Source organism: Globicephala melas, chromosome 12 (genome assembly GCF_963455315.2).
Source record: "Globicephala melas chromosome 12, mGloMel1.2, whole genome shotgun sequence".
Classification (NCBI taxonomy): domain Eukaryota; kingdom Metazoa; phylum Chordata; class Mammalia; order Artiodactyla; family Delphinidae; genus Globicephala; species Globicephala melas.
In genome coordinates, this window is record NC_083325.1 from 66,575,661 (window position 1) to 66,602,003 (window position 26,343).

Below are 26,343 nucleotides of genomic sequence, written 5' to 3' on the forward strand. Positions count from 1 at the left end.
AAAAGTGATGTTTTCCAAGAACTTTAATCACTGGGCAAATACAAGAATCATGTTAAGAGAAAAAAGTGGGATTCAGAACTGTATACACAAATTAATTATAATTGTGAAACTATATGTAATACAGATGTGTATGTGTATATAATATATAATAGAAAAATATGTAAAAGACAAAACCCTAAATGTTAACAGTAGCTGTGGATTATTTAATTATGGGTTTATTTATTTATTTCCTCGTTTAATCCTTTCTATATTTTCAGGTTTTCTTGTCAAATTTTAAAAATATATTTTAGGAGAGGGAAATCTGTTTGTATAAAGGGCATTCTTTAAACCCCATCCAACCAGTACCCGCCACGCAGGCTGATGCTGGGCTCCTGGCTCACCTTGTTGGTGTGTGGCAGCTGTGAGTCCATTGTCCCTCTTGCTCCAGCCCAGTCTTCTCCATCTGCTTCTCCAAATCCTGAGCCAGCTGTGTGTGTGGCTCTGTGGGTCACCAACTAACCCTGCAAGTCACCTGCGTCACTGAAAGGAAGCAAGACAAATGCAAGTTACAGTTTCTCCCTGAGGGGCCCAGTTCATTTTTGTGGGTTCCAGTTTGTCCTTTTCTCCCCTACTTCACATCTATCTTTCCTTCCCAACTGCTGGCCCAGGGGACTTCAGGCCCAACACTGGTTGCAGAAACAATGACTTTATGTAGACTGCTTAACCAGATCCACAACTGTGTGATGCCTAATTCTCCCCCAAATGTCTTTACTTGGTATCACTCATCATGGCTCTGCCTCTGTGATCAAACTCCAGTGGATAAAGTGAGGGGTGCAGGGACACAAAGATAAACCCCAGAGCTGGGCTTTGATCCCAAGACTCTCCAAAGCCCACCTTCTTCAATGACAGTATACAAATACAGATTCCAGGGCCCACCCCAGACCTACTGAGTCAGAGTCTCTCATGTGTGAGGTTGGGAATCTGAATTTTAAATACTCTGTCCAAGTGTTTCCTCTGCACTCTAAAGTTTGAGAAGTCCGAGGGAGTAGAGTTGGTCTTCCTTTCCCCACCCTATGTGTTCAAATCTGTACTATATCTCTGACATCGATGCCCTTTGGAGGAGGTGATTTTCTCTTGCTTTTTTCCCATCACCTGTGCTCCTCCCCCTGGAATGGGCTGACATCTGAAGGCTGGACTCCCAGGCCAGCTGCCTGCCTTCAAGCTATCGTCCCCCTTGGTCTCTGGCCAAGTGGCTGCCAGTTGGCTGCCAGGGGCAAAGGGCAGCTGACTCTCAGGCTGGGGCAAAAGGTCAAGGGTACACCCTGCTTGAGTAGACAGTTACCAGCCCATCAGGGAAGCTCACACAGGGCACCCACATTGGGGCAGCAGTGGCCTCTGCTGGACACACAGCCAGGAAATGCCACCTCTAGGTTGACCCAGGCTTTGCACTATGATGGCCTCAGCCCACTGGGAGCAGCTGGATGGACATGAGATGGATCTGAAAGCCTGAAGCCACACCAGGTCACATGCCTGAAGAGATCCCTTTGCAGGAGAGTCTGAAAGGCCTGCTGTGCCTTTGTTCCAAGGAACTGAGTGTTTTACAGACTTTCACAATCCAGTTCAATGCACATTTGTCAGGTGTTTGCGATGTGCTGAGCACAGGGTGGGAACTGAGGCACAGACAAGGGGAAGGGTAGGTCTCGTTCTGCACATTGCTCACACTCCTGCTGGGGGTCGAGACCCACATGTGTGGAATCACGGACTGGAAGGCAGAGCTGGAAGGGGCCTCCAAGAGCTCGCCAACCCTCCCTCCCCCATTATAAAGAGGAAACTGAGGTCCAAAGAGGTCAAGGGTACAAGGCCTAGAGCCAGAGTTGATGGCAGAGGCTGCACTGGGTGCCACAGGAAGAGAAAGGAAAGCGACACCAGCGAGGGCTGGGAATGGCGGGGCGGGGGGGCCCACCGAGATGGCATCTAAACTGAGTTCTGAAAGAACGGGAGGAAACAGGTGAAGGACAGTGGGGAGGAGGAATCCAGGAGGCAGGAAAAGAATGAAACATGACCTGGGACCTTGGTGCCCACTGAAGTACTGGAAGAGAGACCCCCGAGGAAGGGTCAGCTGCATAATTTGGGGACCCCATGCAAAATAAAAGTTCAGGGTCCCTGCTGGGTTAGGAAAGTCATTCTCCCCTCCCACAGCTGAAGGGCTACCACCCCAAGCCACAGAGGCCAGGTGACCTCAAGGGATTGCAATCCTCACACCCAGATGCACTTGTACCTCCATCAGGGGTCGGCAGGAGGTTCTAGCCAGGCCACCTATGCCAGCCCTGAAGGAGGACGGCTGCTGGCAACCCCACCCTGAGATGTGGCGGGGTGGGAGCAGGGCATATGCCTGACCATGACCTTCCCCACACCTGTAATCAGGTCCATGGGTCTGTCCCTCCAGTGAGACCTGGTCACCCCCTGGGCAGAGAATGGCAGTGGCTGCAGGAGAGGGGTGGGGAGGGGCAGGCAGGCAGGGCCTGGAGCCCCAGGGGGCAGGGAAGAGGGTCCCCGGGAGGCGGCAAGGGGAGGGAGCATGAATGAGACCAGGCTCCACTGTCCCATCAGACTTCACTCAAAAACACAAATTCAAAGACAGAATTATTAAGAATTTCAAGACAGCAACTGCAGAGCATTAAACCAAGAGTGGAGGGACCCTTTAGGAGTGCGGGGCCTTGTGTGACTGCACTGGCCACGTGTCTATAAAGCTGGCCCTGCCCAGGGGACCTCGCCTGCAGCCCTCGCGTCCATCCTAGGGAGCTCCGTCCGCAGCACAACTAGTCACTAACAGCAGTCAACACCCAGTGAAGAGAGAACAGAAGAAATGAAACCAAGAGCCAGCGCAGAAGCTCAGAGGAGGCAAAGTTGAGGGAATGCAGTACAGACAGAGAGAGAGGAAGGGAGAGAGAGAAAGACTGTATGTGACAGCCACCAGGGAAAAAAAGTGTATTTTAAAATTTTTTATTGAGTATCTTCCACTTGGGCTAAATGATGTCCTATTTTTTTTTTTTTTTAACAAAAAGGCCTATTTTGATTTTCCATCCCAGCAGACTGTCATTTGACATTCCAAACTACATCAGTACCATAAAAACAAACCTGTGGATGCTTGTTAGTAAACAGTTTGGGGGAGCTGTAAAAATATTTTCAGTTGGTGAACACTTTTTGCAATTTTAGTCTAAATAAGACTATCCACAAGAATATAACATTTGTGATGTTCTCCAAGTTTTAAATGTCAAGTTAAAAAATAGAAGTACTTTTTTGTTTTAAGCTGCCTATATTTACAAAGCACTGTTTTCATTGCGTTGTTTACAAATGCCTTGTTATTTGATTCCTACATCAGCCCTGTGAGCTAAGGGTCAGTGCCTGCTGTACAGACACTTATCTTAGAAAGTGCACCCGAGGCCTGGCTTTAGGTCCGAGCTCTGAGACCTAACCTCTCTGCCCTCGGTGTCCTCATCTGTGAAATGGGAACAGCTTAATTTCTCATATGCTATCATCAGGTGTCATGCTAAATGAGTGTGTGTTGGAGCCCTGGTGTAATGGCTGGTACAGGGCAGACATTCAAGTGGTAGGTTTTCATTAAGTCCCTTAAATTCTCCCTTAAATCCTATGCAGGGGGTATGATCATCTCTGTTTGTTAGTGCAAGGAGAAGAAGGGACCTGGTGAGCAGAACTTCAGGAACTGCCCCTGGGCCGCCTGACTCAAAGGCTGGGTTGTCTCCACTACCCCACACCCTCAGTAACCCCCGGCAGGTGCTAATGTCCCCACTTCAAACGTGGGAACTGAGCTTCAGAGAGTTAAGTGATAGGCTCAGGGGCCCACAGCTCATAAAAGGAGAGGGGTCACCTTTAGACACTAAATCAGAGACAAAGAAATGCATGTGAAGCAGAAATAGAGAACAGACTGGAGATTGCCAAGGAGGAGAGGGGTGGGGGAGGGATGGATTGGGAGTTTGGGATTAGCAAATGCAAACTATTATATACAGAATGGATTAAAAAACAATGTCCTACTGTATAGCACAGGGAACTATATTCAGTATCCTGTGATAAACCATAATGGGAAAGAACATGAAAAAGAATGCATACATATATATATCAATACATAAATGTATATGTGTAACTGACTTTGCTGTACAGTAGAAATTAACATAGAATTGTAAATCAACTATACTTCAATAAAATAAATTTTAAAGAAAGAAAATAGCAAGACAAAAAAAAAAAAAAGAAAGAAATAAAGAAATGCATGTGAAGTGCTTAGCACAGCTCCAAAATGATAAGGAGGAGGGAAAGGAGGGGGGAGGCAACCCCCTCTCTGCCACAGCTGCCTGCCTCCTCCTGGTTTCACCACCTTCAAGACACAGGCTATTGTCGGGGGGATGGAAGGCACTGTGACATTTCCCCTCCCTCAACTCTGGGTCATACTTTTTCATCCAGTCCCACAGCCACAGCCCTGGAATTACTGACCCCTTAGCCCCCAGCATGATGTCCTGCCACCATCCAGGCACTTTCATTTCAGGGTGACATTGACACACAGATCTGCTAAAAATAAGATCACGCTCCTATTTCAACGGGAGCATTGCAGTGGTGTATGAGCCTGCTAAGGAGCGCCCCCTCCTGGCCCCTGGTCAAACAAGGAGGGAAAGCTCTTTGTTTGCAAGCTAACTAGTGCTGAAGGCAGCCAGCATGTTTCTTTTCCTACACCTGGCCTCACTGTAATCCCACCCACTGGTCACTGCTACCAGGAAACGGTGGTGACCAGAGGCAGGAGATCTGTGAGAGGCATTTTTCAATCTATCAAGAGATGAGCACTGGTGTCTCTTTTTTTTTTTTCTTAAATAGACAATACGTTTTAGAGCAGTTTTAGGTTCACTATACGTTTTAGAGCAGTTTTAGAAAAATTGAGTGGAAAGTACAGTGGGTTCCTGTATACCCTATGGCTCCCCACATACACAAAATTCCCCCATATCAACGTACCCCACCAGTGTGATATATTTGTTACAATCAACGAACCTGCACTGACACCTCACGTTCACCCAGAGTCCATAGTTTACATTAGGGTTCACTCTTGGTGTTGTACACTCTGTGTTTTTTTGTTTGTTTGTTTTTTGGGGGGTCTTTTTGGCTGCACCATGCAGCATGCAGGATCTTAGTTCCCCGACCAGGGATCGAACCCGCACTCCCTGCAGTAGAAGCACAGAGTCTTAATCACTGGACCACCAGGGAAGTCCCAGTGTTGTACACTCTGTGGGTTCGGAAAAACTGTATAGACATGTAACCATCATTATGATATCACACAGAGTATTTTCACTGCCCTAAAATCCTCTGTGCTCTGACTATTCATCCCTCCCCTCTAACCCCTGGCAACCACTGATCTTTTCACTGTCTTCATCATTTTGCCTTTTCCAGAATCTCATACAGTATGTAGGCTTTCCAGATTGACTTCTTTCACTCTGTAATAGGTATTTAAACTTCCTTTATGGCTTTTCCCTCTACTTATAAGGATACCAGTCACTTTGGACTTAGGGACCACCCTAATCCTGTATGACCTCATCAGATGTAACTTGATTACATCTGAAGACTCTATTTCCAAATAAGGTCATGTTCGCAGGTTTCAGAGGTTAAGACTTGAACATATCTTTTGGGGGGACAGAATTCAACCTATAGCACAATGTTTTCCCCATTATATCAGCTGCCTCATCTGAAACATGACTAAAATGTCAAATGCTTCATTCAGGCATTATTTGTTCTCAGTTCTGCTTGAAGACTTCACACTATGGCAGAAAGAAATAAGAGTGGTCCTTGAGCTGTGGGTTGGCATCCCAGCTCTGCTGTACATTACAAGTGACGATTCTCATCTACTTGCCTCGGTTTCCACATATGTAATTATAAGGAAGTCAGACTGGATAGGTAGTAAGGTCCCTTTAGATCTTGATTTGACTATAATGACAAAAATCTTATATAGCACCTATGTCCAAATTATAGCTATTTTAACCCAATGCAATGAATATTTACTCAGTGCCTCTATGTATCCATCTCTAATTATATTGCATTTTCCACAACTAGATGTGTTGCCTAGGGCAGTGACCATGACTAGCGCCTAGTGTGGGCTCCGGAAATGCTTGTTAAATAAACAAGAACACAGGAGACAGAGATTAGAGTGTCAGATTATGTTGACACCAAGTGCTGCAAATGTTTATGCCTTGTTTCCCCAAAGGGAGTGTAAGCTTCTAGTGGACAGAGCCTTCCTCTGTTATTTACAATGCCCAGGGCAGGGCTAGAGGCAGTAGAGATGCACCACATAGTTTAACACCCTCCCCCTTATTCATTTTTACATAAACACATAAATGTGATCACATCAGTCTCGTTGGCTCTTTTTTGTTATGGTTCCCTTTTGTTTGGTTCCAACTCTCCTCTCTCCCCCACCCTCTTCAGCACCTACTACAAACCCAAATCCTGCCAGGGGTAACTGATATTTACAATCTTGTATGTTTCTTTCCATATTTTTCTCCATATATGTAGACTCATATAGAGGCAGATATTCATGTACATAAGTACTCATGTCATAAATGGGGAGGTTGTTTGTCATGGTTTTATATGATAGGATCATATCTTAGATGCTTTAAAATCTAAAATATTTTGCTTTTCTCATTTAATAATAATACCTGGTGGAATTCTATCCAAGTCCATTGGTATAACTCTAATTTGAAATTTTAAGTGAATGCACATTATTTCATGGTACAGGTGTACTGTAATTCATTCAGCAGATGGCAGATGGGCCATATTTGATTTGTTGATCACTTGTTCTTGAGGAAGAGAGTTGCCGAGAATTCTCTGCTCTTACTGACAAATTATGTTATCCTCATTTCCCACCCTCCTCCCTCTGCCCCAGAGGTGTCCACACGGGCCTGCCGGTACTTGGAGTTCCGACTTCTCCCATCGAATCGGAATCCACACGGTTCTCAATATTTCATCTTAATGGGATCCAACGCTTTTAAAAATGGAATCCAGACTTCCTGGGCTGTTTCCAAAGGAGATGACTTTTTACTTAATGCCATCAACCTTGCTAATCCTGTCTGAAACCTAATCAACACATGAGACACGGGAAGAAAATGCTGTTTCTTAAGTGAAACAGAACAAATTTTCCACAATGAGATGTGTCTCCTCTTGACCAGGAGCCCTGAAATGCGGGAGGGGCAATTTCCAGGAGCCCTAAATGGGCTGAGAGGCAGGTGAAGGAGGTGGTCCTTGCAGGGAGAGGCAGCAGAGCCTGACCCGGGAGCTGGCCCTCCAAGCTGAAGCACTCTGCCTGGTGGGCGGGGGGAGTCCTTCCCAGCATCTCCAGTCTTCAGTTGCATCAAGAGAGCAACAACTGGGGCTTCCCTGGTGGTGCAATGTTTAAGAATCTGCCTGCCAATGCAGGGGGCACGGGTTCAAGCCCTGGTCCGGGAAGATCCCACACGCCGCGGAGCAACTAAGCCCGTGCGCCACAACTGCTGAGCCGCGCTCTAGAGCCTGCAAGCCACAACTACTGAGCCCACGTGCCACAACTACTGAAGCCTGCATGCCTAGAGCCCATGCTCTGCAACAAGAGAAGCCACTGCAATGAGAAGCCCACGCAATGCAACGAAGAGCAGCCCCCGCTCGCTGTAACTAGAGAAAGCCCGTGCGCAGCAACGAAGACCCAACGCAGCCTAAAATAAATAAATAAAAGAGAGCAACAACTAAGTTGATTGTTGAAAACTTTTTTAAAGTTGTAAAACATAGCCATGTACATAAGAGCATATGAAACAAAAATGTTATGAAGACTTTCATGAATAAATGACCATCTGTGCGACCACCTCCAGGTCAAGAAACAATATTACCTGCACTTCAGAATATTACCCCCTCCTGTCCTTTCTGGTAACAATTCTTCACTCCTTCCTAAAGGCAGCAGTGTCCCAACTCTCGTGAGAATCACCTCCTTGCTTTTGTTAAAAAAAAAAGTGACATTTTGCTCAATACTTTTTTTCCTTTTCTTATTGAGTTATAACATACATACAGTAAAATATAAAAAGCTTAGTGAATTTTTGCTTATGAATATACCTGTGTTATCACTACTCAACTTAATATAAACATATCATCCAGTTGGTTGAAGGCCTCAAGTGCAAAGACTGAGGTTTCCAGAAGAAATTATCCCCAAAACTGCAATATAGAAACCCTGCCTGAGTTTCCAGCCTGCTGCCCTGCTGAATTCAGACTCAAGATTGAAGCATGAGCTCTTACCCACGCTGACAGCCTGCTGGCCTGCCCTATGGACTTTGGACTTGCCAGCCCCACAATCATGTGAGCCAAAATTTCTCTCTCTCTGGCTCTCTCTCTCTATATATATATGCATATACGTGTGTGTGTGTGTGTGTGTGTGTGTGTGTGTGTATCTCCTAACTAAAACATTCACTTCATCTTTCAAGCTTTAATTTTCTCATCTATAAAACAGGAAATAATGGAATCAATCTTTTTTTTTTTTTTTTTTTTAATGCGGTACGCGGGCCTCTCACTGTTGTGGCCTCTCCCGTTGCGGAGCACAGGCACCGGACGCACAGGCTCAGCGGCCATGGCTCACGGGCCCAGCCGCTCAGCGGCATGTGGGATCCTCCCGGACCGGGGCACGAACCCGTATCCCCTGCATCGACAGGCGGACTCCCAACCACTGCGCCACCAGGGAAGCCCATGGAATCAATCTTGTAAAGTTGTTATGAAGATCAGATATAACACATATAAAATTTCTAACACAGATATTTAATGGGTATTTAATAAATGGCTATTTATAAAAACAAAAACAAACACCTAATTTGTGTCAAGTAGATCCAGAAAGTGATATCTGCCCATGTTAAAGAAAAAGTTAGTAGAACCAAAGAGTACAAAATAAGTAATAGTCTCTCTCTCAACCCAAAGAAAACTACTGTTAATGGTGGCTTGTATTTCTTCCAGAAGTTTTCTATGCAAAAGCATACACAAATAGAATCAAGCTATATCTATAGTTCTGAGCCTTAGTTTTAGTTCAAAATGTGTGACAAACACCTACAAAACTGTCTCCACACGGTCTAGATTCTGAGCAATGTCCTGATCAAAGAAATAGCCACGACAACCAAAAGGTAATTAAAAACGAACTCAAGTTCATATTCATATTTTTTGAACCACATGAAGGATCTGTCTTAGAAAACCCTGTTTTTTTTTTCTCTCTCCTATTCTCTTGGCTCACACCCCTGGACTATCCTGCATTTCATTCTTCAAAATTCCATGAAAAACTTGTCCCTCAGCGTTGAGTCCCGGTTCCTCTTCCCTTCCTCATGGTCCTTCCCTCCTCTCATATAGGAAAAGCTCACAGAAACTTCCCTGGCAAGACAAGACCCCTCAGCTTCAGAAAGAGGAAGAAACTGAGTCTTCTTTAGAGGTGGGAGGGGAAAGGCTGGAGACAGGACAACAACAACATGACAGTGATGTGCCAGGTGCCAGGCACTGTAGGTTACCTGTATTTAATTCTCACGCAAACCCTACGAGATGGGTGCTGCTCTCATTCACATTTTACAGCTGAGGAAACCAAAGCTCATACAAGCTAAGTAGCTAGGTTAAGGCAGTTGTAATTTAAATAGCTAGCGTGTTGCAGAGGCCAGGGTCAAACCCACGACATTAGAGAGATTCCTACTCACATGCTAATAGGTTTTGTCCAGTTCCCCTTCCCCTCTGCTGATTTCTTTTGTGGACCTTCCCAAGGGGATGTCCAATGTCTAATAATGCCTCCTATTAACGCCCCCTGTTTACAGGCTAGAACCTCCCCCTTTCTTACATCATAATCTTCTTAGGACCATATTGAATTCCTCTCTGGGGATTCTTTGGGCACTGCTGGCTAGAGCTGAATGAGTCCATTTTACCTCCTTCTCACATACGAGGCTGGGGTTGGAATGGCACCATGGCAGTAAAAATCTTTTTTTTTTTAACATCTTTATTGGAGTATTGTAATTGCTTTACAATGGTGTGTTAGTTTCTGCTTTATAACAGAGTGAATCAGCTATACATGTACATATATCCCCACATCTCCTCCCTCTTGTGTCTCCCTCCCACCCTCCCTATCCCATCCCTCTAGGCGGTCACAAAGCACCGAGCTGATCTCCCTGTGCTATGCGGCTGCTTCCCACTAGCTATTTTACATTTGGTAGTGTGTATATGTCAATGCTACTCTCTCACTTCATCCCAGCTTACCCTTCCCCCTCCCCGTGTCCTCAAGTCCATTCTATACATCGGCATGTTTATTCCCGTCCTGCCCCTAGGTTTTTCAGAAACTTTTTTTTTCTTTTTTAGATTCCATATATATATGTCAGCATACGGTATTTGTTTTTCTCTTTCTGACTTACTTCACTCTGTATGACAGACTCTAGGTCCATCCACCTCACTGCAAATAACTCAATTTCATTTCTTTTTATGGCTGAGTAATATTCTATTGTATATATGTGCCACATCTTCTTTATCCATTCATCTGTCGATGGACACTTAGGTTGTTTCCATGTCCTGGCTATTGTAAATAGAGCTACAGTGAATATTGTGGTACATGATTCTTTTTGAATTATGGTTTTTTCAGGGTATATGCCCAGTAGTGAGATTGGACAGCAAAAGTCTTAATGATACCTTCCAATTCCTAGTCCCCTCAAGCTCCAACACCTTAGTTATGGTAAGGAAGAGGAACTGTGGGGAGCAAGCAGCCTTTCAATCCCTATTTGTCATAATCTATGTAACTACGAGGCCTATGTGGGTTTTTAAATAGGTCCACAAATTCTTTGAAACTCCTCTCTCCAAAAGAGGGAATCTAAACCTCCCCTTAAGTACAGGTTAGACTTAGTGACTCAATTCTAACAACAACAACAAAATCTAACAACAACAACAACAAATGTGACAGAAGTGATACTATGTGATTTCCAAGGTTAGGGCATAAAGAGGATACAGCATCTGCCTGGCTCTCTTGGAACGCTTGTTCTTGGACCCAGACACCATATCCTGAGGAAGCCCAAAGTACATGACGAGGCTACATGTTGGTTTTCTGGCCAACAGCCCAGCTAGGCCTTCAGCCTGTGGTCAGCCTCAACAGTCAACTGTGTGAGTGGATGAGCCTTCCCATCATTCCAGCCCCAGCCTTCGCTCCTTCCAGCTAAAGCCCCAGAGTTGGTGGAGCAGAGACAAGCCCTCCTCACAGTGCTTGGCCTGAATATCTGAGCCCTGGTACCCACAAGAGATAATAAATCATTATTGTCTTAAGCTACTAAGTATTGGGCCACATTGTTACACAGTGGCAGACAACTAATGCAAAGCCATTTCCAATCTCATGATGAAATATCTGAAGGTGAATGATGGGAGTACATTGTTCTCACTCCTTATCTTGCCACGTGGAAAGCAAATTAGAGACTTATACTCAGTACTTGAGAGCCCTGGGCAGGGGAACCTGCTTATCCACACCCGCTGAGACCTGGAACATCAGGGATCTGTCCTCAAAGGGTGGAGCCACGCCAGCCTGGACATCAGACCTGAGCGCCACTTTTCAGTCCTGCTTCTTGCTGGCTGCTGGAGTGTCTTTTCTTTCTTCCTCAGCTCACGGGCACTCACATTCAGTGGTACCTCAGAGTAACACTGAGGGCCAATACCCTGTGGTTTACTCGTTTTTGGCTGCATATCATTGGCCCAGGAACTCAGGGAGGGCGTGCATGAACCCTTGTGCCTTGCTCTTTGGGTCCCAGACAGAAAGCACACTGCAATCATTTGGGGAGATGTCAATGTTCCCCAAGTCCCAGCTGTAAGGTTATGAATTTGATGTACCCATCCCAGTTGCTATCTACCCTGCCGTATGCTTATTTCAGAGAATTGAAGGTGACCCGTCCGCCCAGAAATGCTCTCTTGCCAACACTGCTCTGGGTGGGGCCTTGGAAACGCTCACTTGGGTGGGTGGTGGCATCTCCCTGCTCTGGTGTCTGTTTATCCTCGTCCTCTTTCTGTAGCACGTTCCAACACCTTCTTAAACATTTCCTCTTCCCCCCAGCATAGGGCTCCCTGTGCATCTTCCCAGTGGAAAGCAGTTCAACCCTGTGCTTCCCAGATATTTGGTCCCCAAGGCAGTGGCTGGTGGGCAAGCAGGTTGCTGGCCCTGAACTAGCCTGACCAGCCAATTCCGATTCCGCAAGGGAGTCTCAGAGATTTCCTCCATTTAGTGAGTCACACAATCGTTCTCCACTTGGAACAGCCAGTTCTGAACCATGCTGTCTCCCAGAAATTGTAATTCCAGTCTCATCCTCATCTTTACAACGTCCCTTTTGCTTTCCAGTGGTGTTCCAGGAAACTTGTTCATGCCGGGTTCTTCTCTCTCTCCCCCTTTCAGGAGGCCAGGATACAAATGCAATTTCGGCTCACATCCAGGGATCTGATTTTAATTTAAGATGCAGCTGGCCTGCTCCTTAATTCCAAAATTCTTAACAGCAATCTCCACCCGCAAGTTGTAACACTCACAAAGCCACCCACATGGTACAGTTTTAGAGCTGTGTAACCATTAATGAAATACAGTGTATTGTTCTACTTCATTTAATTTAATGGCTGCATCATGTACCATGGATGTACCATAATTTGTTTAACTAATCCCCTATTGAAGAACATTAAGGTAATTATTATTGTTATTAAACGAGCAGCTGAACCTTGGAAACACACTCTTAAATGCTTTCCCTCTGAGGAAGATGAAGAAACTGACTGTTTCTTATCAAGCTATCAAGCCCTTGGAGATTATTATACCCCAGCCTGAGATTCACTGGCAGCCTTAGAGGTTGTTACCGATAGGAGTGGGCCACTCGGTGTTGGAGCCAGAAAAGGTTGACAACCAGCACAGCCTTTGAAGACTAAATATTCAAATCAAGGACAAACCTCTGAAAGATCCACTGATGAAAAAGTAACCAAACTTCCTTGTATTTTCTTCTGATTATAATCCTCAGGACCTTCTTTTACCCAGACACAGAATACGTCTTCTTGAATATGCTTATGGGTGATGTCTCTTCCTCTTAGATGTTCAGAAAGGCCTGCTTGCTGTATAGGAGAGAAGCCAAGAGACTCAGGGTGTCTGCACAGCCACAGCCCCCCTCAGATGACGGGAGGCTCCTCACCAGCAATGTGCCCTGTTTTGTGTCTTGTGAAAGTGCTTCGTAGCCAATGGCAGCCACATTTAGGCAGACAAGAGAGAAGGCCTGTGAGAGCTCTCCATCCGTGAGAAACACTACACTGGACTGTGGCAAAGAGACCTAATCAGAGCCCAGGCTTGATGGGGAGACCACAGGTAGATGGTGTAGAAGCAGGAAGTCTGTCAGCAAGGACTGATGCGCCAGACACTCCTCTAAATACTTTACATGTTCTGACTCTTTCAATGTAATACTAGCCCTATGAGGTAGGCGCTATGATCGCCATTCTGCAGATGAAGATGAAACTGTGCAACTCAGATTGGGAATTGAACCCATGCGCCGGGACTCGAACCCAGCCAAAACCCAGATTGGGACTTGAACCCATGGTCTTTACACAGGCCTCTCACTGCTGTGGCCTCTCCCGTTGCAGAGCACAGGCTCCGGACGCGCAGGCTCAGCGGCCATGGCTCACGGGCCCAGCCGCTCCGCGGCATGTGGGATCCTCCCAGACCGGGGCACGAACCCGTGTCCCCTGCATCGGCAAGCGGACTCCCAACCACTGTGCCACCAGGAACCCATGGTCTTTTAATTTAGATCAGACACATAGTCTCAGGACTTAATGAAGCTCGGGTTCTTGATTGTTTGTCACAGAAAGAATTCAGTGAAAGACAAAGTGATAGGTAAGAAGTGGATTTATTTAGAGAGAAACACACTCCACAGACAGACTGTGGGCCATCTCAGAAGGTGAGAGTGGCACCAGGGTATGGGGTTGTCAGTTTTTATAGGGGTGGGTAATTTCATAGGCTAATGAGTGGGAGGAGTATTCTAGCTATTTTGCGAAGGGACGGGACTTCCAGGAATTGGGCCACTGCCTAATTTTTGACCTTTATGGTCAGCCTTGGAACTGTCATGGCACCTGTGGGTGTGTCATTTAGCTTGCTGATGTGTTACAGTGAGTGTATACTTCTAGTAGAAGTCAACCTTCTGCCATCTTGGGCCTAATCAGCTTATGTCATGTCCTCAGGCTATGTCATTCTTTTAAAAGTTGTGCCCTGCCCCCTTCCCTCCTGTTTCAAAGAGAATGAAGCTCAGAAATGTTACACAACCAGCTCAACGGAAGCCCCCAGTGACACTGAGATCTGGGCCCCGCAGCCTGACTCATGCTCCTACCATGACACTCACTGTTTTTCATTGTAGTTGAAGTAGAAGCGGCCACAGTGAGGGGCCATAAAGAGTAGATAAAACAGAGAGAGAGGTTTTTAAAAAAATATTATTTTATAAATTTATTTATTTATTTTTGGCTGCATTGGGTCTTCGTTGTTGCCCACGGGCTTTCTCTACTTGGGGCAAGCGGGGGCTACTCTTCGTTGCAGTGCACAGGATTCTCATTGTGGTGGCTTCTCTTGTTGTGGAGCACGGGCTCTAGGCGTGCAGGCTTCACTAGTTGTGGCCTGTGGGCTCTAGAGCGCAGGCTCAGTAGCTGTGGTGCACTGGCTTAGCTGCTCTGTGTCATGTGGGATCTTCGCAGACCAGGGCTCGAACCCGTGTCCCCCGCATTGGCAGGCGGATTCTTAACCACTGCGCCACCAGGAAAGTCCGAGACAGTTTCTTGACTGTCAGGGGGACTAGAGTCGGGAACTAAGGGGAAAACAAGGTGATCAGGTCACCAGGACAGCCATTGGTCCTGAAGGACAAGGAACCCTTGTTCCTGAGCTCCAAGGGTGGGTGGGGCACGCTTTGCCGTTTCTCAATCTCCTTCTCAGATCACATTAGGCCTCAAGAAACTGGAGCCAGTCTTTGTTCCCTAGGGCTTGAAAGAGCCTATCTAACTTGCTTTATTATGTTAATTGTGCAGATAACCATTATAAGCTAAACGGTCAGAGAGAAGGAAAAAAAGAAAGATTAAGGTAAATAAACCAGGAGCTGGAGTGCCCAGCTGAGCAGCAGATCAAAAGACAAAGGAATTGCCGGTCTTGGGACCTTAAAATCAGACAAAGCTCCCTCTGTAATTACAGGAGTCTGTGCATCAACACTACTGCCAATTTACTCTCCACTGTTTCACAGGTTCAATAGTTTTTCATGTCCTTTATTTATTTCATTGTCACATCCACCCTATGAGGCATGCCAGATAGGTACTACTACAGATGAAGAAGCTGAGGCCCAGGGATGGTGGGAATTGCCCAGGGTCATGCAATTTGATTGCTGCAGAGCCAGAACTGGAACCCATGGTTTCCCAGTGGGCGTGGAACCAGGTCACAGCAGTTCTTGAGAAGTGAGTGCATGCATCCCTTCCCAACTCCACGTTCAGCAGCAACGCTTTGGTAGCTTGATGGAGTATTTACACCATGGAAACAGGAAGCACTAGAAATCCGGGCTCCCTGACTCTCCCTGCCACCTACCAACACACCACTGAGTTATCCCACTAATGTTTCAAGTTATTGCTGTAGAAATTGTTATGGCCCTTAAGATTTCAGTTGATGCAAAATAACTGAGGTAGGAAAGGGCTGTATTCCCAAACCCTTCAATCCCCCCTTTGTGGCAGCAGAAATCATAAGAACTAGCATTTATTTTAGGGCTTGCTGAGTGCTTTGTGCTCTGTGCTTTATGCATTATCTAATTTATTCCTCATTACAACCCTTTTCTATAGATGAAGACATTTGAGAACTTATGTAAATTGTTCAAGGTCACACAGTTAGAAAGTGGTGAAACTGGGATTCAAATCTAGGTTTGTCTGAACTTCTTAATCATGGTGCCACTGTCTTAGTTCCTATTATTTCATAAGTAGAACAGACTTTTCTTCTCAGTTCTACAGCACCCCTCCTTCTCCCATGCTGTAAACATATAATTGAATTATAACTAAAATCAATCAAGACAACTAATTTCTAACACATAATGAATATTTTAAGGACCATCTCAAACCTCAATAAAACTCCATAACCTATTAGACCATTCTAGCAATTTATAACAATGGCCTATAGAGAATGTCAGAATTGATATTCTGCTCTCATATTATTTCAACCAACAGAGATATTTTACATGATAATTGGCTCTTAGAAACCACAATCCAATTTAATTTATTTATGAATACCTTGTATTTATATTTCATGGATATTGTTTTAATTATTAAATCACTACATCTTGGAAAGAAATGTAATTTTGTTATAGAGCAAGTGTTCTTCATGTTGACATCTGTAATGCCATTTTAAAAGTGTATGAGGGTAGGGCTTCCCTGGTGGCGCAGTGGTTGGGAGTCCGCCTGCCGATGCAGGGGACACGGGTTTGTGCCCCGGTCCGGGAAGATCCCACATGCCGCGGAGCGGCTGGGCCCGTGAGCCATGGCCGCTGAGCCTGCGCGTCCGGAGCCTGTGCTCCGCAATGGGAGAGGCCACAAGAGAGAGAGGCCCATGTACCGCAAAAACAAAACAAAACAAAACAAAACAAAAAAGTGTATGAGGATAAAAAGATTGCCTAGGTTTCAAAAACAAAATCTGGCAGATTTAGCTGGAAAACATTTTGTCGGAAAATAAATACTACACATTCAGAACTATTTAGAGTTCTAAAGTAATTATCTTGATGATTAAGGGGAAAAACCCACCTGCTAATGCACTTTAACCTGTAGTGTCCAGAATTAATATCCTAATTCAGAGAGATGGGCTGACTTGAATTAGACAACCAAGTCAGGAGGGCAGCACCACTGAATCAACAGAGCATGGATTTGGGGTTGGCAGCAGGGATCTGGCTTCAAATCCCAGCTCTGCCATTTTCCATCTGTATGAACTTGGGTGAGGTTCTGAACCCACTCTGAACATTGGTTTCCCTAGGATCAACAATACCTACCAAACAACAGAGTTATGGTGAGGATAGAACTGGTTATATAATTTGCAGGGTACAGTGCAAAACAAAAATTCCTTGCTCAGAAGACATTAAGAATCTCAAGATGACAGCAACAGCAGAGCAGTAAGCCAAGTGCAGGGGCCCTCCTAAGAGTGGGCCCCTGTGAACTACATGGGTCATGTACCCATGCAGCTGGCCGAGGGTAGGATTATATTAAATGCTGCATGTAAACTGCATCCCACTTGGGAGGTGCCTGAAGAATGTCAGCTATTTGTGTTTTGGCTCAGTTCGTCACTTTATTTTTATACAGCGTGGAAAAGAAATCTAATAGTCCCTCTTTTTTTTTTTTTGAAGATAGGTGCCAGTCAAGCTTCACAGAATAGGCTGATAGATATCTAGCCCTGAAAGGGCTCAAAGCATAGCAGTTCAGGGTGCAGGGGGCACAGAACTCAGGAGAGCTGTGCCGACTCCCAGCCCACTCCACCGCCCTGCCCCACCTTTCCGTCAATTTTTGGAAGAGGAATAGAGATCGCAGGATTCTGTTTCTTAGCAGAGGTCTTGAAACCATAAAGCCAATCTCATAGGCTTTATACTACATTGAATTAAACTCCTAACTCTAATTTCACCAAATAGGGTTACTGGGAGACCAGGAAGTAAAGCTTGATAACTGAGTTCCACTGTCCAGAAGGAGTCAGGAGAGAACAGAAAATCAATTTCCTGACTGCGCAGAAGCTCATGAAGCTATTAAGATACGTTGGGACTAGTTTGTTTCTTTGTAAGGAGGCAGACATTTCTGACAGACTGTTCACATAGAGGGGGCCCATATGGTTTTCTAAACATTTTTCTTTGGGGGTCCTCTTCATCGTGGGCTGATGGAGCCTCCGCTGATTGCCTTTGCTCTTACCTACTGCAGGTAAGAGCACCCTGACGAGACTAGGGATTGGAAAGGTGAGTGTCCCTGGGGTGGAGGCATTCATCAACCTCACGTGGATAATCTTGGGGGCTCCTTTTTGGGTCATTTTCCTAAAAACATGTGTCCAGCTTCTCCTCAAAGCCTACCACTCTGATTCTCACAGCTCCCCACTTTCTTCCATAGGACAGAAGGAAGCACCCCAACGTCTCCATGGCTTCAGAACACTCTCCATTTTGCATGCTGCTGTGCATTTCTACCTGAATAACAACCTAGAATTGTATTGAGCTTCAGTTTCTATATGCCTCGTCCAGCTGGTCGATGCAGGTCTCTACTTCATTCTGTGTGCCTTGAAAGTGGAGATAAAGACAAGGGTTGTTTTATAAAGTACTTTACATTTGGTACCCGGGGAGGGTATCTGTTGCTCACTTACTTTAGGATCTTCCACAGCACTCAGAACAATACCTTACATGTAGCAGGTGCTCAGTCATTATTTGTTGAATGAATATATTCCTATAGCACCATTTGTTTTTATCTATTTAGTTTTATCATGCCACCAAGACCATAACACCCTTGAAGCATTCATTTATAAAAATATTCACATTAGGGCTTCCCTGGTGGCACAGTAGTTAAGAACCTGCCTGCCAACGCAGGGGACATGGGTTCGAGCCCTGGTCCGGGAAGATCCCACATGCCGCGGAACAACTAAACCTGTGCACCACAACTACTGAGCCTGCGCTCTAGACCCCGCGAGCCACAACTACTGAAGCCCGCGTGCCTAGAGCCCGTGCTCTGAAACAAGAGAAGCCACCTCAATGAGAAGCCTGCGCACAAAAACGAAGAGTAGCCCCTGCTCACCGCAATTAGAGAAAGCCCGCACGCAGCAATGAAGACCCAATGCAGCCAAAAATAAATAAATTGAAAAAATATATATTCACATGAAAAGATGCTCAACATCGCTAATTATTAGAGAAATGCAAATCAAAACTACAATGAGGGACTTCCTTGGTGGCGCAGTGGTTAAGAATCCGCCTGCCAATGCAGGGGACACGGGTTCGAGCCCTGATCCAAGAAGATCCCACATGCCGCGGAGCAACTAAGCCCGTGTGCCACAACTACTGAGCCTGTGCTCTAGAGCCCACAAGCCACAACTACTGAGCCCAAGTGCCACAACTACTGAAGCCCGCATGCCTAGAACCCATGTTCCGCAACAAGAGAAGCCACTGCAATGAGAAACCCTCGCACTGCAACGAAGAGTAGCCTTCACTCGCCGCAACTAGAGAAAGCCTGTGCACAGCAATGAAGACCCAACACAGCCAAAAATAAATAAATATATATATATATTTATTAAAAAAAAAAACTACAATGAGTTATCACCTCACACTGGTCAGAATGGCCATCAACAAAAAGTCTATAAACAGGGCTTCCCTGGTGGCACAGTGGTTGAGATGCCGATGAAGGGGACGTGGGTTTGTGCCCCGGTCCAGGAGGATCCCACATGCCGCGGAGCGGCTGGGCCCGTGAGCCATGGCCACTGAGCCTGCACGTCCGGAGCCTGTGCTCTGCGACAGGAGAGGCCGCAGCGGTGAGAGACCCGTGTACCGCAAAAAAAAAGGGGGAAAAAAAGTCTATAAACAATAAACGCTGGAGAGTGTGTGGAGAAAAGGGAACCCTTCTACACTGTTGGTGGGAATGTAAACTGGTACAGCCACTATGGAGAACAGTATGGAGGTTCCTTAAAAAAGTGAAAATAGAACTACCATATGATCCAGCAATCCCACTCCTGGGCATATATCCAGAGAAGACCATAATTCGAAAAGAGACATGCACCCCTATGCTCACTGTAGCACTATTTACAATGGCCAAGACATGGAAGCAACCTAAATGTCCACTGACAGAAGATGTGGTACATATATACAATGGAATATTACTCAGCCATAAAAAAGGAATGAAATAGTACCATTTGCAGCAACATGGATGGGCCTAGAGATTATCATACTAAGTGAAGTCAGAGGAAGACAAATATCATATGATATTGCTTATATATGGAATCTAAAAAGTGTTACAAATGAACTTACTTACAAAACAGAAACACACTCACAGACTTAGAAAACAAACTTATGGTTATCAAAGGGGAAAGGTGCGGGGGAGGGATAAATTAGGAGGTTGGGATTAACATATACACACTACTATATATAAAATAGATAACTAATAAGGACCTACTATATAGCACAGGGAATTCTTCTCAATACTCTGTAATAACCTACAGAGGAAAATAATCTGAAAAAGAATAGGTATACAATATGTATATGTGTAACTGAATCACTTTGCTGTACACTTGAAATTAACACATTGTAAATCAACTATACTTAAATATAAAATAATTTTTTTGATTTATTGAGTGCCTGCTGTGCAACAGGAAAATTCTGAAAACGAAAGGAATGAACATGATTAACTCTATCAAATATTACAACATATGCTCTTGTACAATAACAATGTGGCATATCTAGAGAGGGAAAGCAACTCACTGGGCGAGAGCGGGTTCAGTCATCTAACCACAGATCTTCGCAGGGACTGGAGTTTCTCTCACTGCTGGGACTGAGATCTGGCGAGGGTGAGGGTCCCAGTGCAACATCCAGGATGGAGAAGATCAGCTTTGGGATGGTTTGTGACAATAACTACGGAACCACACTTCTTGTCAACTGGGGGCTTCCCCAAACAAGTTGGAACCTGGTGTCTTCTTAGTCCATTTGGGCTCCTATAACAAGAATACCACAGAGTGGGTAGCTTAAACAATAAAATTTTATTTCTCACACTTCTGGAAGCTGGAAAGTCCAAGATCAAGGGGCCGGCAGGTCTGGGGTCTGGCAAGAGCCTGCTTCTGGCTCATAGATGGCTGTCTTCTTGCTGTGTCCTCACAAGGTGGAAGGGGCAAAGGAGCTCTCTGGGATCTCTTTTATAAGGCACTAATCCCATTCACGTGGACTCCACCCTCATGACCTATGCTCATCCCAAAGGCCTTACCTCCTAATACCATCATATTGGGAATTAGGTTTCATATACGAATTTTGGAGGGGTACAAATATGCAACCTATAGCACCTGTCAAGTGCAAGATTGTTCTCAGAAGCACCAGGGCTTGGTGTGATAAACACAGCCTTCAGATCAAGCAGGATGATCTCCTCCATTACTTGCTAGCTGAGCTTCCTAGGGCAAGTTGTTTCACCTCTCTGAGCTGTAGCTATTTCACCTGCAGAATGAAGGCACCTAAACCTATTAGACACCTAATAAGGAATAGCTATCACAGTGTCTTGACAATGGGGCTGATACAAGGATAGGCTCAAAATGTGTATCTGGCTAAAGGTTAAAGTACTATCTCTACCTTTTCTAATCAGAGCTGCATAAGGCTAATTGATAGCATAATTCTGGAGCCTAAGAAATGAGTGCCTCTTATAGAACTGAATTGTCAAGGGACGAGCTAAGGCAATAATTAATCCCTCTACAGCAGTGCTTCTCAACACAATCAAACCCAATGCCTCTCTTTTATAACCATTTTAATGCTTTGTATTAGTCAAGGTTCTCCAGAGAAACAGAATCAATAGGATATATGTAGATATACAAGAGGAGATTTGTTATGGGAATTGGATCATGTGATTATGGAGGCTGAGATATGCCATCTGCAAGCTGGAGAGCCAGGGCAGCTGGTGGTATCATTCAGTCCAAGTCTAAAGGCCTGAGAACCAGGAGCTCTGATGTCTGAGGACAGAAGATGGATGTCCCAGCTCAAGGAGAGAAAGGGAATTGCCCTTCCTTCGCCTTTTTTGTTCTATTCAGGCCCGCAAAGGATTGGATGATGCCCACCCACACCGGCGAAGGATCTTCTTTACTCAGTCTACTACTGGTCTACTGATTCAAATGCTAATCTCTTCCAGAAACACCCTCATGGACACAACCAGAAACCAGCTATCTAGGCATCCCTTAGCCCTGTCAAGGTGACACGTAAAACTAACCATCATGTGCCCCTTTACAGTGTTGAAGCTCATAATTATTAACACCTATCTATGTGCATAATTTCAAAGAAAAATAACACCCTGCAATAAAAAGGAGAAATAAAAGCAATGTATAATATTAATTATATGTATGTAGCTCAATGTGTAAATGCTTAAGCACACTACATCAGAAGAAAAAAGGTGCCTTCCTGACATTTTCACAAGCCCCCTGGAGCCCACGTGGTTCTGCCTCCTACCCAGTTCTAAGGGCAGGGGGAGTAGGTATCAGGCATCAGTCAACTCCTGGTACATTAATCTTCACCCTCTCACCCCCAGCCCCTACCTTGACCCCATCACCAACAAGGAATGAGGCAAAGCATCCAGGATATGTTCTAGCCCTTTCTACCCTCCCCCACAAAGCTCTGCCTCTCCAGGGCGAGGAAGATGTAGCAGAAGAACCAGGAAGGCCTTTGATACCCCGAGTCTCAGCCTCAGAGGAGATGAGGGCCATCAGGGCTCTCTGTTCTTTCTGAAGGATGAGGAGAGCAAGGAGGGGTGCTTAGCTGTCCGACCCATCTCTCACCTCCCAGCAGGAACTAGGGTGCTGCACTCTGACCCCAGCTGTCTTCAGCTTGCGGGCCCTCTCTCAGGCTGGCTGGCTGGCTAGCTGGTCCCTGGTTTCCAACTATTCTACGGCTGGGGCAGACCCAGCTGACAGGCCTGCACTCCTTGAGGCTGGGCCTGGGTCTGCAAATATGTGATGAGGGGTCCCAAAACCTTGGGCACAAGAAGGACAGTGTCAACTGCCCTCCTGCAGCAGGACTTTCTCATAGGCTGACCATGAGGTGTGCTCACTGGCAGGGTGGGGGGCTCCGGTGCACCAGCACAGCAGAGGGAGCAAGGCCTGTCACTCGGGCTAGGCTCTCTTTGGCCCTTTCTTCTCAGGGGCGAATGAGTCATTTGGACAAGACATACAAACCCTCGCCCAGTGGTGCCTCATGGCCACAGCACCCGTGATCAGGGTCTTTGCTCAAGCCCAAGAATGGGAGCTTCTCTGGCCACTGGGGAGTTGTATTCAAGCCTGCCCAGAACTTGCTTTAAAGCTGTGAAGCGGGAGAAGCAGGGTTCTGAGCCGTTCTCTGGGCTTCCTAGCTACACGGGCAAGGGATCTACTCTGAGCCGATTCTTGGGCCTGGTTGTTCCCCAGGGACTGCCATCATCTCTGTCCACGGGGAGCAGGGGCCTGAAGTGGCTGGCCTATTTCCTGGGAGGTCTGGCATTGCCTCTTGCCAGACCCAGGTGCGCCCACTGCTTGAGGGAAAAAAAATGTCAGCTAAGAAAATGGTCCAATGGCGCTCCCTGCTGGCCATATGCTAGACTGCGTGGCTTTGCAGACGGACATGCCAACCTGTTGTTTCTCACTTGGGAGAGGAGACTGACTTATTTTTAAAAGCACTATATTAGGCAACTATTGCTGCAGAAAAAATGAGTGGCTTAAAAAAACAATACTGTTTGTATGGGTCAGGAATTTGGTGTGGCTGGGCAGTTCTGGCTCCAGGTCTCCCATCACGTGGCCATGAGACATCAGCCAGGCCTGCAGCCATCTCAGGGACTCACTTCAGAGGTGGTGCATTAAAATGGCTGGCAAGTTTGTGCTGGCTGTTCGCAAGGGGCCTCAGGGCCTTTCCATGGGGGCCTCTCCACAGCTGCTTGCCCGATCTCATGGCATTGGAGACTGACATCCCCTGGAGCAAGTGATTCAAGACGGTGAAGTGGAAGCTCAGATGGTTTTTACCACTTGGCCCTGGAAGTCACACACTGTCACTTGCACGATATTCACACAAACTAGCTGTGATTCAGTGTGGGAGTAAACTACACGAGGATATGAATTCCAGAAGGTGAGGATCCCTGGTGCCATCTTGGAGGCTGGCTACAGCAAGCACTTACCATGTGCTAGGTAGTGTGTGAATAATATATAACATCAAACAGAGCATACAATTTGCAATTACTGCATGTTGACTATGTGTTCAGGTGCTCAGTACTTTCCCTGAGTTATCTCGTTTATCTTCACAACCCTACCAGTTTGGTCCTGTTATCACCCATGGAAGAGGTTAGGAAATTGGGACTTAGGGAGGTTAGATAGTGAGGTCACATGGCTGATAAGTGGTTGAGTCAACATTCAAGACTTTGTTCTGTGTTCACTATGCTGAATGCCTTTCTAGGCATTTAGAGCTAACAACCAAGGAGGTGGGCACAGATGAGGAAACTGAAGCTCAGAGAGGTCAAATAACATAGTCAAGTTTACAGAACCAGTCAACGGCAGAGCCAGGATTTGAACAGAGGTGACACCAGAGCCCATGCTCTGTCCACCCCACTGCATTGCTCCAGAACAGAGGAGAAAGATACAGAAAGAATACAAAGAACTTTGATGTAGCCAGCCCATCCAGTGCCTTTGTATCTATCAGAAGACACACCCTCTGGGAGGCTGTAGTTCTGCAGGCGCTGGGCTTAGCAAGCTCAGTCCTTACTTTCCTCCTGGGCTAGGTGCTCCTGCCCAGGGCAAAATCTGAGTGTGGTATCCCTCGGGTAGGAAGCTAACAGGTAGACAAATGGGAGAGAAGTGGTCATAAGCTTAAGAGGGTGGTGGCAGGGGAAAAGGAAAGGGGATGGGAGGAATAATAAACAAAAAAGGAGAAGGGAGAGAGAAAATTTTATGAGGAGGGGAAGAACAGGGAAAAACGATAAAATACAGACCAGGTGCATGGGGCCTGATTAGTCCTCCCAGGTGAATGCTTGGGACCTTCTCGACGTGTGGCGGGGAAAGCAGAAGACCAAGTGTGTGAAGTCCTTCAACTCCAGTTCACACATTCCTCCCCACCTCCATCACTAGTCTGGGGAATGGGGAGAAGGAAAGACACTGGCCAGAGGACAACCTGGTTTCAGGTAAAATGGGGTACAGCAGGGTGGGCAGCCTCCTGGGGACCCAGGGAAACCCAATGCAGAGGATAACCACTAGAGTATCAGAGAGCTGATGGATGGATCGATTAACTAGAAGATAAAACTGGAGAGTATAATTGATGGCTTCATCATTGCTTTTCTTTGCAGTTTGATCTCCAGAGCTAATTGTTTAACTGGCAGGTTCAGCTTTATTAGTGGCCGCTGATGATCTAATGTCTGCTTGCTTTTGCATTTGAGTTTGTCAAGTTTTACTTTCACAGCAGGTTATGGAGTCAGAAGCCACCTGGAGGGGCTGATAATTTGAAGTATAAAGAGTTATGAGACTCAGAGGCAGAAAAACCTGGATTTGAGTCCTAGTTTCACAGCAGCTGGAGATGACAAGCCACCACCCCCGCCCCAGTAGCCACGAGTGCTCCCACAATCAAGCTTCACTTGGGCTGCCTCTCTGGAAAGTTCAGCAGCCTCCTAGAGGCCAGTCTCTAGAAGGAGGGTGAAGCAGAAAACTCACTTTTTTCCTGCCTCCTCTACTCCAATAAGATCTCACAGTTGCCAACTGGCCTAAAAAACATATCTGTTTGTTTCACTCTTCCACTCATAATCTTGCAATGATTTCCATCTACCTATGGCATAAAATTCAAATTCCTGAACTTTTGCTTATGCTGTTACTTTTTATTGAAAATCTTCTACCTCTCTCTGCCTGGTACTCTCCTATTCAAACTTCAACTTGATTATCCACCCATTCATCCATCCATCCATCCATCCATCCTGCATCCCGAAACTCTACTTCAGTGCTTCCTAAGCTTGTCTGCACATTGGAATCACCTGGGGAGAGTTGAAAAAAATGCTGATATCCTATCTCATCTTCAGAGACTGTGATTTAATTGGCCTGGAGTGTGGCCTGGGCTTCAGAAGTTTAAAAAGATCCTCAGGTGATTCTAATGTGTAGCTAAGTTTTGGGACCACTGCCCCACCACTCTGTACCATATACTGTAATAGCCCCTGAGGACTTAGAGATAAAAGTTGGTTTAGACTAGAAATTTAGTGTAGAAGGATAAATAGATTGGTAAATATATAATTACCCAACAATGTACACAAGTGCTATGAAAGAGGTAAGCCAGGTATTCTCGGGAAGGTACAGGAGGAGCACATAACCCACAGTGGTGGGACTGAGGGATGGTGGTCAGGGCTGCCAAGTCTTCCAGGACAAGAAGGGGGTAGGCATCCCAGTTGGATGGAAACCTGAACACAGCACAGCAAGCTGGAGAAAGCATGTCACTTTTGGGGGTGGACAAGAACTTAAGGTGACTGAAGCTTTGCGGGCAGTGAGCTTGTGGAGGCTGATGGGGCCTTACAGGGAGCACGAACTGGAGAGCTAATGAAGGCAGTGTCAGTGGCAGGGCAGGTAGGGCACTTGGTGAACTTCTCCAGGGAAGTCTCCCTCACATCTTCTCCACCTGC

General features: G+C 46.0%; 1 long non-coding RNA gene across 1 annotated transcript in view; it reads right to left on the minus strand.

Moving 5' to 3' along the window:
- Nucleotides 1-386: 386 nt before the first annotated feature.
- Nucleotides 387-26,343, minus strand: part of LOC115854160 (uncharacterized) — a 31,367-nt gene continuing 5,410 nt past the window's right edge. Inside the window, exons 3-4 of the long non-coding RNA XR_009566264.1 lie at nucleotides 20,469-20,698; nucleotides 387-519 (exon numbers count right to left, since the gene is read on the minus strand). This is a non-coding gene — a long non-coding RNA (uncharacterized lncRNA). The remainder of the gene's footprint in view (nucleotides 520-20,468; nucleotides 20,699-26,343) is intronic.